The following is a 13,065-nucleotide window of genomic DNA, read 5'->3' as shown; positions in this document are numbered from 1 at the left end:
GTGCTGCACTGTCGGAGGTGCCGTCTTTCAAACCGAGGCTCCGGCTGCTCTCTCAGGTGGACGTAAAAGATCCCACGGCGCTATTTAGAAGAAAAGCAGGGGAGTTCTCCCCGGTGTCCTGGCCAACATTTATCCCTCAACCAGCATCACTAAAAAAGTTAGCTGGTCATTATCTCATTTCTGTTTGTGGGAGCTTGCTGTGTGTGAATTGGCTGCTGCGTTTCCCACATTACAACAGTGACTACACTTCAAAAGTACTTCATTGGCTGTGAAGCGCTTTGGGACGTCCATGGAAGACGCTATATAAATGCAAGTTCTTTCATTCTTTACAAACCTTGCAGAGGGAAACTTTCCATCCTTAGCTTTTATCTTGCTACTGGTCAAAGGTTATTAATAAGGTTCGTTAGACATGCACTGGGATAATGAGAATAGATTGGTGAATCAGTAATACTGACCTTGTTTTGCCAATAATTCTGCTCCTTTTCTAATTCTGGACACAAAGGTTGACTGCTCTCTATCATTCTCGTTTATCAGCATGAGCATAACCTTTCCTTTGTTCTTCACCTTTTCCTCAAGCAGGGTCTTGTCTGGCGAGAGAAATTGGAAATATTGTTCAGAGAGATAAAGGGGGCGAAATTCGCCTCCTTTGCGCCCGCCGTTAGTGCCTCCGGGGGGCGCTAATGGGGGGCGATAATGCCACCTTCTGAGGAATTCAGTGGGGCGTTGCTGAGGCGCTGCCCGATAGCAGCGCGCCCCCGCCGGTAGCACCCCGGGCTGCCGCGCCGCCGGCGATGACGTCGTCACCGAGCAATGCGACCCTTTATCGCCCCGCGGCAGAAATCTGGCTGCACCCAGTGAGGCTGCTGAGGGCGATGTCAGCGACAGCCTCACGGGTCGTGAACCAGGCCGCACACTACTGGCGGGGTGGTAATTAAAGGGGCAGTCCGGCTGTCCCCCCGCGCCGACATTTTATTGCTTTGGCCGACCTCTAGGTCGGCCCATCGTGGCGGCCCTTGGCATGGTCCGTGGCCACCATCATGCCGTCCGACATTGCGTGGGCTAGTGGAGGCCATCAAATGGCCTGCAGAGCTCGCAGCGTCCCTCCACTTTAACGCAAGGGGGAGGGTGGTGAAACGCCTTAGTGCTACACGGAGCGACCGCGTAGCCTTCCGGCGCTACTGTGCTTTGCGCCCCAGACACTGCCCCGAGAGTAAGTGCAGCGCCCGAGACAGCGCGCTGCTTCCTCGCCGGGGCGGTAAGCCCAATTTAGCGGCCGGGGTGGTACTCCCATGCCGGGCGCTAAATGTCTGGTGCTAATTCGGTTACCGGCCCCAAACGGGGCGTAACCAAATTTCTCCTCCAAAGAGTTTAAAAGAGAATGTTCCGTTTCCAAGCTGCATTGCCCAATGCTGGTTGCAAAATAATTCGTTTCAACGTAGGTACAGGTTGACCTACTTGTAAAGTGTTCCTATCTTTATCCATTATAATCAGAGTCAGCTCACTCTCTGTAAAACATTTCCATGCAGTGACTTTGTGACATTCTCTTACACTTACACTCAGACCATCCCACCCAACACCTTTACCTCTCTTTCCTCTTTATGCATGCTGATGAACCTGTTTGTGCATTTTGTATTTTACTTCGGACTTCCAGCAGTGCATTTTTTTCTCTTTTGTCCTTTTTAACAATGAGCTGCATAAATATTTGGGAAGGAAAAAGAATGAAGGCCACGGATTTAAGTAAAGACAGTGATGATCAAACCCCCCGTGGACAATGAGAGTTCCTCAGCTGCTGGGACCATGGAAGCTTTTTGTAGATAACAGTCAGCCAGGGCTAATTAATGGATGCTATAAGGCTTGGCAAGATGTCTTGGAGTTTTGCTTGAATGCCTTTAGGATTCATGAAGAAATTTGGGAGTGTTGTAATGTATTATCACATGGTTTGTCACGTGGTTTGGTATGAGCATGCTCAGTTCGCTCTGGCTAAAGCAAGCACATGAACTAGCAACTCATCCTGTCTCTGTCCTTCATTTGTTCTACCCACATATATTACATTTTTGGCGATGAGGATGGGACCCCAAAGCCATTTTTAGGGATCGTGGAAGGACACAGTGTTCAACCTTCATGTGGAAAAGTTTAAGATGAATTTGTGACACCTAAACTGAATTTTTGCGATGTTTTACTGTTAATGCTGATGCAGAATCGCCTGTGTTTCACCTTCGTGTGTATGTATACACAGCAACAGCACATGTACACAGGTAGCGTGCTGAGTCACTGTTTGACGGGATCGGGACAATCATGGCCGCACCTACAGGATTCATCGGAAGCCTCGGCATGTATGACTGAGCTCACGAACCATTCAGTTCTTACATTGAGCAGATGGAGATGTTTTTTTTTTTTTTTTTTTTTTTTTTTTTAAGGCCAATAACATTATTGAGACCGAAGGTGCAGATGAGAATGTTCAAGCTCAAAATAAAGTAATTCGTGAATGTAAAAAAGCAATTTTTCTAACGGAGATCGGGCCAGATGTCTGCAGAACGTTGACTAACCTACTCGCACCAGGGAAAGCGAAGGATGCATTGTTTGAAGACATTGTCAAGAAACTCGAGGCCCATTTCGACCCAAAGCCCTTAGAAATAGCAGAGAGCGCTAAGATTGGTACCAGAAACCAAAAACAAAGTGAAACCATCAGTGAGTACATTGTAGCTCTTAAGAACCTGTCTTTGCGTTGTAACTTTGGCACATTTTAGGATTGTGCGTTGCGAGATAAGTTTGTGTATGGACTGGTGGATGAGTGCACACTGTGCTAGAGTCTATTTTAAAGGATTTGATAACAGGACACTTAGAAATATCAACGTGATTAGACAAAGTCAACATGGATTTATGAAAGGGAAATTGTGTTTGACAAACCTACTGGAGTTTTTTGAGGAGGTAACTGGTAGAATAGATAAGGGAGAACCAGTGGATGTATTTGGATTTTCAGAAGGCCTTTGATAAAGTCCCACATAAGAGGCTAGTGTGCAAAATTAAAGCACACGGGATTGAGGGTAATATACTGGCATGGATTGAAAATTGGTGAACAGACAGGAAACAGAGAGTAGGAATAAATGGGTCTTTTTCAGGGTGGCAGGCGGTGACTAGTGGGGTACCACAGGGATCAGTGCTTGGGCCCCAGCTATTCACAATATATATCAATGATTTGGATGAGGGAACCAAATGTAGGCCTAGAAATTGGGTATAGCCCCGCTTGAGGCGTTAGAACTGGCGCTGCGCAAAGTTTATAGCCAGACGAAACTTATATCACTGCCTAGCGAAATATTGGGTTGCATCGCCCCCAAAGGGGATTGAGGCGCTAACTCAGACGTTGCACGGGGCTCCTAAGGCGCAAAAGTTCAGGCGCTACCCAATATCGTCGCGGACGGGCGCAGCGCAGGTGATCTCAATTACCGGAAACCACGAGACTTCCAGGCGCCGGCCGGCTCTTAAAGGGGTGGGTCAGTCAGCCTGAGCTGCTACACTCAACGCCCTGTAGGCCTCAGAATCGGCGCTCGCCCTTCTCTGGCACAACAAGCTTGGTGAGGATGGAGAAGGTGAGACAGAGAGCAGAGCGCTTCACAACTGAGGCCCTGGACCACTTGGTGTCTGCAGTTGAGCGCCGTCGAGATGTTCTGTACCCTGACAATGGCAGGAGGCCGAATCAAAAGGCTTACCGGCGATCTTGGAGGGAGGTTTCTCAGAGGGTCAACTCCAACAGCTTGGCGACCAGGACCCCTGTTCAGTGCAGGAAGAAATTCAACGACCTCACTCGGGTCGTTAGGGTGAGTGTTGGTTATGCAAACTTCTGATTCCCTCCATCTGCACCTAACTTCGAGGACCCTGTTGCCATGATGCCCCAATGGCCATCTGTCAGCAAGCACCCATGGCCCTTTCTGGGCACGCACATGGACATTTCTCTCAAGGCATCATGTAAGGGCTGTTGCACCATGGGGGGCATGAGATGATCTCTCAAGGCATCATGTAAGGGCTGTTGCACCATGGGGGGCATGAGATCATCTCTCAAGGCATCATGTAAGGGCTGTTGCACCATGGGGGGCATGAGATCATCTCTCAAGGCATCATGTAAGGGCTGTTGCACCATGGGGGGCATGAGATGATCTCTCAAGGCATCATGTTACAGAACTTCCCCTTCTTTCCCCTGCAGTCCAAGCTGGCGACGATGCGGAGGGAGCAGCGTCGAACCAGTGGCGGACCTCCACAAGTCGTCACTCTGACGGATCTCGAGGAGAGAGTGCACCAGATTCTTGGAGGATGTCTGTCTGGTCCTGTTACCAGTGCAGCTGCCGACTCCATTTCCGACAGCGAGGGTAAGGCTCTCTCCTTTTTCAGCTGTTTCCTTCCACTTGGTCCCCCCACCAGCATGCTTCCTCAGTGTGCAGCCATGTCAGAGCCTTGCCGCAATCTGCCATGCCCTTCCGCCAACCTGTCCTTTTGCTAAAGCCACTCTTCCACCTCCCTGCTTTCAGATGATGCATCACCAACTGGGGATCCACGCCCTGAAGCTGCCAGTGCCAGTGCCTCCAGAGTTGAGGATCAGGAGGAAGCCGGCCCATCCGCTCCAATCTCAGAGGAGCATACACATGTACAGACTGGGGATAGTAGTTCCCTGGAGGGGAGGGGGGGGGGTGCTCTGATGATCAGGCAGTTGCCGGACCAAGCGGCATGCAGCAACGCAAGGGGGGTAGGCAAGTTCGGCCACCGTCTCCCCGGAGGGCAAGGCAGGTAGTGATGACTGCTGCACAGAGTGCAGAGGAGGTGCATCGCCTGGCTGAAATGAGCACCCAGGCCCGGCTCAGGCACACTGAGCTGATGGCTGCAGTGGGGAGGATGCCTCAGTCAATAGATTCACTGGCAAAGAGTGTGTTGGACTTCGGGGCAACAATGGAGAGGACTCTCCAGGGCTTCGGGGCAACAATGGAGAGGACTCTCCAGGGCTTCGGGGCAACAATGGACAGGACTCTCCAGGGCTTCGGGGCAACAATGGACAGGACTCTCCAGGGCTTCGGGGCAACAATGGACAGGACTCTCCAGGGCTTTGGGGCAACAATGGAGAGGTCTGTCGAGGGCTTCGGCACAACAATGGAGAGGTCTGTCGAGGGCTTTGCACCAACAATGGAGAGGACTGTCCAGGGCTTCGAGGCCGCTATGGAAAGGACTGTTCAGGGCTTCGGACAATCCCTGGAAAGGTCTGTCCAGGGCTTGTCCGAGGCAGTGGAGCGGTCAGCACCGGCCTTGTCCGAAGCAATGGAAAGAACTGTCCAGGGCTTCTCCGAAGCACTGGCACCTGGCTCACAGGTCCTCACTGCTGCCACGCAGTCACTTGCCGGCCTCGTCCACACCCAGATTGAGGCAACGCGAACTCTCACTGCAGCCACCCTATGTGCCTCAGCTAGGATCAACCCGGGCCCTTCCAGTACCACACGAGGCCAGGAATCAGTGGAGCTGTCGCTTGTGGCAGTGGAGCCGAGCCGGTCCCCTCCGAGAGCCAGTGTGTCGTCCGACCATGGTGCAGGTGTCCTCTCTTGGCAGGTGACCATTGCTCATGCCACCGCTGGAACGTCTGCAGTCCAGCCGCCACCACCTGCAGTTCACACTGCTTCCAGCCATGGCCAGATCAAGCAGCCAGCCTCCGCACCCTCCAAGCCCAGAGGTCATCCAGGCCGTCCATCAGGGGCTTCTGCGCTTCCAGACAGTCAGCAGGCGTCCCCCAGCCTTCACCCCGCCACTGGGGTTCAATTACGTAGGAGCAGCAGGGAGGGAAGGGGCCGAGCGCGAAAGAGAAGTCGTTCTCCATCAAGGGGCCAGCAGTAGAGAGAGGTCCTGAGACGTTTCTTTGGCCAAACTCAAGGAGACCCTCACCTGTTGAAATTGTTGGAAAAAGTTTGTTCAGTTTGGCGGCTTTGCCGAAGAGTTTATTATTATTTTGTTTGTTATGGTTTCTGTTGACATGACGTTGTTTTGCTGTAAGGAAAGACTTTTGTGACAATAAAGAGAAGTTTAAATGTGCTAAGGTGTACATGAATAATTACAGTGATGCTGGCCTTCAGATGCTTTCAAACACCCAAAGTGTGCAGCAGTTAAGACACTCATCATTCCGCCAGAGGGGCCTCGAGACGACTCCTCATGAGCCAGTGACGGATGTCCCTTCCACTTTCAGGAGCCCTTCCATCTTCCTCCTCCTGCTCCTCCTCCTCGTCCGCATGCTCCTCCTCCTCCTCCGCCTGCTTCTCCAGGGTCAGAGGGAAGGTGATGAATTGACGCCTTCTCCTATAAAGGGCAGCTGTAACTTGCCGGATGCAGCAGTGGACTGCAGCCTGAGAGATATTAGCGATGTCCCCAATGGCTCACTGAAAGGATCCGTTGCCATAAAAATTGAGGCCAACAGTCAGTTTAGCGGCCACCGACAGAGAGGTCATGCACCGTTGACGCGGCTGCAGATCCTCAGTAAGCAGGTGGCACAGCTCAGTAACAACGTCCATCCCGATTCGGAGCCTTTGCACACACTGCTCCTCCAACATATCAAGGTATGACCCCTAAAGACCCTCGCAGCATACCCTCGGATTGGGCAACCTCCATTGCCCCTCCTCCTTCTGGCCAATCCCGGCCCTCTCTCCCGCCATCTTTCTGCCCCTTCATAGTGTTCGGCCAGGAGCCCGTCGCCCTCCAAAGCATCTCCCATTCCGATGCCAGTTGGTCAGAAGGCTGTTAGGTCTAGTGCTCCAACTGCTCCGGACAGGTTTGAGGGTCCCAATTACTCTAATGCTAAAATCCAAAAACTCTGCTCCACAGTAGCTCCCCAAATCTCTCCACCAACGATCGCAATGAACAGGCCAAGTGGCTGAAGCTTCTATACTAGAGCTGTCCCCTTTAAATAGTGCCCCCCGACTCCGAGAAGGGCCTGCTAACGCTCCCTCGAACTGTCACTAATAGCGCTAGGCGTTAAGGCTCCGGGCACCACCCAATATCTGCTCAGGCGCCCCTAAAAGGCATTGCACGATGAAATGACGTCATTATGTGCTTGCGCTCGCGGGCGCGCGCAAACACTTAGCGCAGGCGTTAAATGTATAGTCAATATGGGAGTTGTCACTATCTTCATTGCGCCCGCCCCAACATTAGGCAACGCTCCAATTCTCGGTCTCTTAAGGCGCTAACCGCTGGCGCAAACAACCCAATTTCTAGGCCGTAATATTTCCAAGCTTGCTGACGACACAAAACTAGGTGGGATTGTGAGTTGTGAGGAGGATACAAAGAGGCATTAAGGCAATTTAGATAAGTTGAGTGAGTGGGCAAATACATGGCAGATGCAGTGTAACGTGGATAAATGTGAAGTTACCCACTTCGGTAGGAAAAACAGAAAGGCAGAGTATTATTTAAATGGTGATTGATTGGGAAATGTTGAAGTACAAAGGGGACCTGGGTGTCCTTGTACACCAGTCACTGAAAGCAAACACGCAGGTGCAGCAAGCAGTTAGGAAGGCAAATGGTATGTTGGCCTTCATTGCAAGAGGATTTGAGTACAGGAGCAAGGATGTCTTACTACAGTTATACAGGGCCTTGGTGAGACCACACCTGGAGTACTGTGTGCAGTTTTGGTCTCCTTACCGAAGAAAGGATATACTTGCCATAGAGGGAGTGCAGTGAAGGTTCACCAGACTGGTTCCTGGGATGGCAGGACTGTCGTACAAGGAGAGATTGGGTCGACTAGGCCTGTATTCACTAGAGTTTAGAAGAATGAGAGGGGATCGCATCAAAATGTATAAAATTCTGACAGGGCTAGACAGACTGGAAATAGGGAGGATGTTTCCCGTGGCTGGGGGGGGTCTAGAATGAGGTGTCACAATCTCAGGATACAGCGTAGGACATTTAGGACTGAGATGAGGAGAAATGTCTTCACTCAGAGGGTGGTGAACCTGTGGAATTCTCTACCACAGAAGGCTGTGGAGGCCAAGTCACTGAATATATTTAAGAAGGAGATAGATAGATTCCTAGACACAAAAGGCATCAAGGGGTATGGGGAGAGAGCAGGTATATGGTATTGAGATAGAGAATCAGCCATGATCATATTGAATGGTGGAGCAGGCTCAAAGGGCCGAATGGCCTACTCCTGCTCCTGTTTTCTATGTTTCTATGTAAGTTACTGAACACTCCGAACTTAACATTTGACATAGCATGAAAAATTGCCCTATCTATGGAGATGGCATCTAAGAATGCTAGGGAGCTCCGTCCAACTCAAGTACTGAAAAGAGTGTATGAAAACACCTTGAATGGATGGGCTGATCAGTTTCTGGACAGAGAGTTGAAACCATTCCATAACCGTCGTACTGAATTGTCTTGTGAGCAAGTGGGGAAGCAGAGTGGTGATACCTACTTCTTTGAGTTCGGAACCAAAGCAAAACAGCCCGAAAATTGGTTCAACACCAAAACCTTTTGTAAGGAGATCAGGAAGGCTCCACAAACCTGTTATTAAACTGGATTTGTAGTTCATTTAAAAGAAAAAAAGCCCAGAGTTTTTGTTATGTGGTATATGTAATGCTGGGAAAGGTGGGACCTTAGTTTTGTTGTATTTGAGAGGGGGATATGTACATTTTTTTTTAAGGGGGAAAGCAGTGTAATGTATTATCACATGGTTTGTCACATGGTTTGGTATGAGCATGCTCAGTTCGCTCTGGCCTAGTAAAGCAAGCACATGGACTAGCAACTCATCCTGTCTCTGTCCTTCATTTGTTCTACCCACGTATGTTACAAGTGTGAAGAATCTGGTTTGATAGTCCAAATGGCCCTCTTTCATTTCACGCTTTCATATATTCTCGTTAAGGTTAATGGGGCAGAATTTGCGGTCTTTGAAATTGACCGCAAGTTGGGGATATCCGCGTGTGCAGGCGCATGCGCTATATACGCAACTTGCAATCTGTCAGGTTCCGACTTGACAGGTCATCCGCTGCGACTGTGAAATCCTTATTGCTGGCATAGAGCTGGGTTAATTGCCCACCAACTGCCCAGCAATTACGCAGGAATAATTTTTACGGCTGGTGCAAACAGATGCAGGAGCCTGGCCTTGCACCAGGGCAGTGTGGATTTCTTTCGGAGATCGGCGGCGTACTCCTCAGCAATTTCAGAGCCAATATTTTGCAGCCTGAGACTATGGGTGTTATATACTCCCAGCTGAGCATCAAACAAGATGAAAGGATTCCACCCTAAGTAAATTTGTCTGGTTCACTTCCAGTTGAACCTCTTCTGGCTTGGCTGGCCCCAGGTCTTCATACAATGGCTGCCATCGCTGCAAAATATCTTATAGAACCGTTTTAAATCTAGAGATGCGGTGTGAGACCATCAATAACTCTCCAGGCACACTAGTCCTCAGACTATAATAGCAGAAGCCAAGGACATTAAACCTTAGCTATAACAGGAAATCCACTGCCAAAGGCAAATAATGTACAAACCTGTAAAGGTTTTCCCTTTTTAATTCTGTTTCATCTATCTCTCCCCAAGCTAACTCTCTCTGCTTCTAGGTTTACTTTAACTTTGGTCTTCCTTTCTCTGTCTTGCCGCTCTCTCTTACTTAGTACACTTCCTCATTAACACCTGGTTTACTCTCCTCAAGTTTAGTGTAAATGCCGAAGCCAAACTGTTCCGTAGGAATAGACGAAGATCAAGGTCCATCCAGCTCACCTTCTACCATCCTGGTAGTTGTACGATACAACAATAATGGAGTTGTTGATTAATCATAGCATCTCTATCAATTAGTCTGCAACAGACCCAGACATGGCACAAGCAAAACCGCAGTGGTGGAGCGCTTTGGGAACCATAGGTCCAAAGTCAGCTGTTCCTCCCAGGCATGCTACACTCATAAGAACATAAGAAATAGGAGCAGGAATAGGCGACTTGGCCCCTCGAGCCTGCTCCGCCATTCAATAAGATCATGGCTGATCTTGGGCTCAAAGCCACTTCCCAGCCCGCTCCCCATAACCCTTCACTCCCTTATCTTGCAAAAATCTGTCTATCTCCACCTTAAATGTATTTAATGACCCAGCCTCCACGGCTGTCTGGGGCAGAGAATTCCACAGATTTACGACCCTCTGAGAGAAGAAATTCCTCCTCATCTCAGTTCTAAAAGGGCGACCCCTTATCCTGAGACTATACCCCCCCCGAGTTCTAGATTCCTCCACAGGGGGAAACATCCTCTCTGCATCTACCTTGTCGAGCCCCTCAGTATCTTGTATGTTTCAATAAGATCCCCTCCCATTCTTCTATCACCACTTGTCATGTCTCAAATTACACTTATACTGTATCCCAAAATGCTATTTTCACATCAATGATAAACGAGTAGTGTGAATTCACCCTTAAAGCAATCATTGTGCTTTTACACAGATTTCTACAAAGATTGGAGGTGAACTCATGATGCGACTATAGCTTGTAAAGATTTATTATATAATAAAGCTTCTAGAATTTGTACTTACCCTTATTCAGATACTTCGTTTTATAGATCAATCCTATATTCTCGACTTTAATATTTGGTAACTCCTTTGTGATTCTGTAAGTAATGAATTAGGCTAATTACCGATCAATCAATGCAAATAGATCTACTAAAAGATAGTAAATGGCTAAAAAAAAGATTTGTCAGGAAGCATTACTTTTTTTATTTGACATCATGCCAATCCATCTTTGCTTCAGGAGCAGAAAGGAATGCTAGGATTTTACATGCTTTATTACTGGAGATAGTTGGTTCAGTTACGGCAAGTCACAGTTAATGTCAAATCACAAAATGAATAATTGCTTACTCCATGCACAGTTGAAGCCCTGTAGCGTTTGGAGAGATATTGATCTTCACCTTCTTTTCCTTTCCCTGAAAAGTAAAAGCAAAGTATTTAAGCTCAGCCAAGTGCAAAAAAAAAAGAATAATTGAACTCTCCTATAGAATCAAATAGTCCAGCACAGATGGAGGCCATTCGGCCCATCGAGTCTGCGCCGGCTCTTTCGAAGAGCAATCCAGTTAGTCTCACTCCCCCGCTCATTCCCCATATCCCTGCAATTGTTTCTCATTCAAGTATTTATCCAATTACCTTTTGAAAGGTACTATTGACTCTGAATCCGCCACCCTGTCAGGCAGTACATTCCAAATCCTAACCACTCGCTGCGTAAACAAGTTTTTCCTCATGCTGCCTCGTTTTCTTTTTCCAGTCACTTTAAATCTGTGCCCTCTGGTTATTGAACCTCCAGCCATTGGAAACAGTCTCTCTTTATATAGCTTGAGCACAGAGCTTGGAGACAGGGCTGGGAGAACGCAATCGGGGTGGATCGCAAGCAGAGTGGAGGAACTTGGTGAGAGCAGGAATTCGGTGGAGAGGAAGAAGGTGGGTGAGACGTCTGACTGAAAAGGAGGAGTGGAGCCACCGAGCCCAAGGACTCTAAATTAATAGGCATGAGAGCGGACCTGCGGGAGAGCGAGAGAAGCGGCCGGAGATAAAAGGTAGGCCCGAGAGACCAGAGCCCGGTGGGAGCGCGAGCATCAGGGAGTGAGCTAAAAGAACCTAAAGTGACTTCAGCACATGGGAAGGAGCCGATTGGTGAGTAGCTGGTGATTGTTTTTTTTAAGTCTTGAGTTTATTTCTGTTAAGTTAGTTAATAGTCTATTATGTAGAGGCATGGCAGGGCACCACAGTCCTGTGGAATGCACATCCTGTGCCATGTGGAGACTCCAGGATGCTTCCCGTGTCCTGGACAACCACATGTGCAGGAAGTGTCGTCAGCTGGAGGAGCTCGAGCTCCGGGTTTTGGAGCTTGAGCAGCAGCTGGCGTCACTGCAGTGCATCCGTGAGGCTGAGAGCTTTGTGGATAGCATGTTTCAGGAGGTGGTCACCCCGCAGCGTAAGAGTGTGCAGACAGAGAGGGAATGGGTGACCACCAGGCAGACAAGGAGGACCAGGCAGGTAGTACAGGAGTCCCCCGAGTACATCTCACTCTCTAACCAGTGGGTGAGGGCGATGGTTCCTCTGGGGAGTACAGCCAGAGCCAAGTCCATGGCACTACGGGTAGCTCAGCTGTACAGGGAGGGAGGAGGAAGATCAGGGAAGCAATAGTGATAGGAGATTCAATATTTAGGGGAACAGACAGGCGTTTCTGTGGCCGTAGATGTGATTCCAGGGTGGTATGTTGCCTCCCTGGTGCTAGGGTCAAGGATGTCACTGAGTGGCTTCAGAACATTCTGAGGGGGGAGGGTGAACAGCCAGAGGTCATGGTCCATATCGGTATCAACGACATAGGTAGAAAGAGGGATGAGGTCCTGCAAGCAGACTTTAGGGAGCTAGGAGAGAGATATTAAAAAGCAGGACCTGAAAGATAGTAATATCGGGATTGCTCCCGGTGACACGAGCTAGTGAGTATAGAAATCGGAGGGTAGAGCAGACGAATGCGTGGCTGGAGAGATGGTGTAGGAGAGAGTGCTTCAGATTCCTGGGACATTGGGACCGGTTCTGGGGGAGGTGGGACCTTTACAGGCCGGATAGGTTGCACCTCAACAGGACCGGGACCAATGTCCTCACGGGGGGTTGCTGGTGCTGTTGGGGAGGGTTTAAACTAATTTGGCAGGGGGATGGGCACCAGGATGTAGTATTAGAAAGGAGAAACAAAGTGCACAAAGGATGGGGAGAGACAGCTACCACTAGAGTAAGAAAGAGTATGGTATTAGGTGGGGTCAGACTAAGAGAGAACACAAGGTCTAAGACAGGTTTACAGTGCATGCGTGTAAACGCACAAAGTGTGGTTAATAAGGTTGGTGAGCCTCAAGCGCAAATAGCCACATGGTTATGATGTCGTGGCGATAATGGAGACCTGGCTCAAAAAAGGACAGGATTGGGTACTAAATATTCCTGGATATAAAAGGTGTTCAGGAAAGATAGGGAAGGAAAGAAAAGAGATGCAGTGGCAGTATTGATTCAGGAGAATGTTACAGTGCTGGAGAGAGAGGATGTTCTGGAGGGGTCAAGGACAGAATCTATTTGGTTAGAGCTAAGA

General features: G+C 49.2%; 1 pseudogene across 1 annotated transcript in view; it reads right to left on the bottom strand.

The window, feature by feature from the left end:
- Positions 1–13,065, bottom strand: part of LOC147116976 (NEDD8 ultimate buster 1-like) — an 88,190-nt pseudogene that overhangs the window by 47,088 nt on the left and 28,037 nt on the right. The window contains exons 3-5 of the transcript XR_015078338.1: positions 10,833–10,897; positions 10,512–10,585; positions 456–587 (exon numbers count right to left, since the gene is read on the bottom strand). The product of XR_015078338.1 is annotated as an NEDD8 ultimate buster 1-like (transcript). The remainder of the gene's footprint in view (positions 1–455; positions 588–10,511; positions 10,586–10,832; positions 10,898–13,065) is intronic.

The sequence above is a fragment of the Somniosus microcephalus genome, chromosome 5 (assembly GCF_052327205.1).
Source record: "Somniosus microcephalus isolate GS21.2 chromosome 5, FLI_Smic_1.0, whole genome shotgun sequence".
NCBI lineage: Eukaryota > Metazoa > Chordata > Chondrichthyes > Squaliformes > Somniosidae > Somniosus > Somniosus microcephalus.
This window is presented reverse-complemented; position numbering and strand designations above follow the sequence as displayed.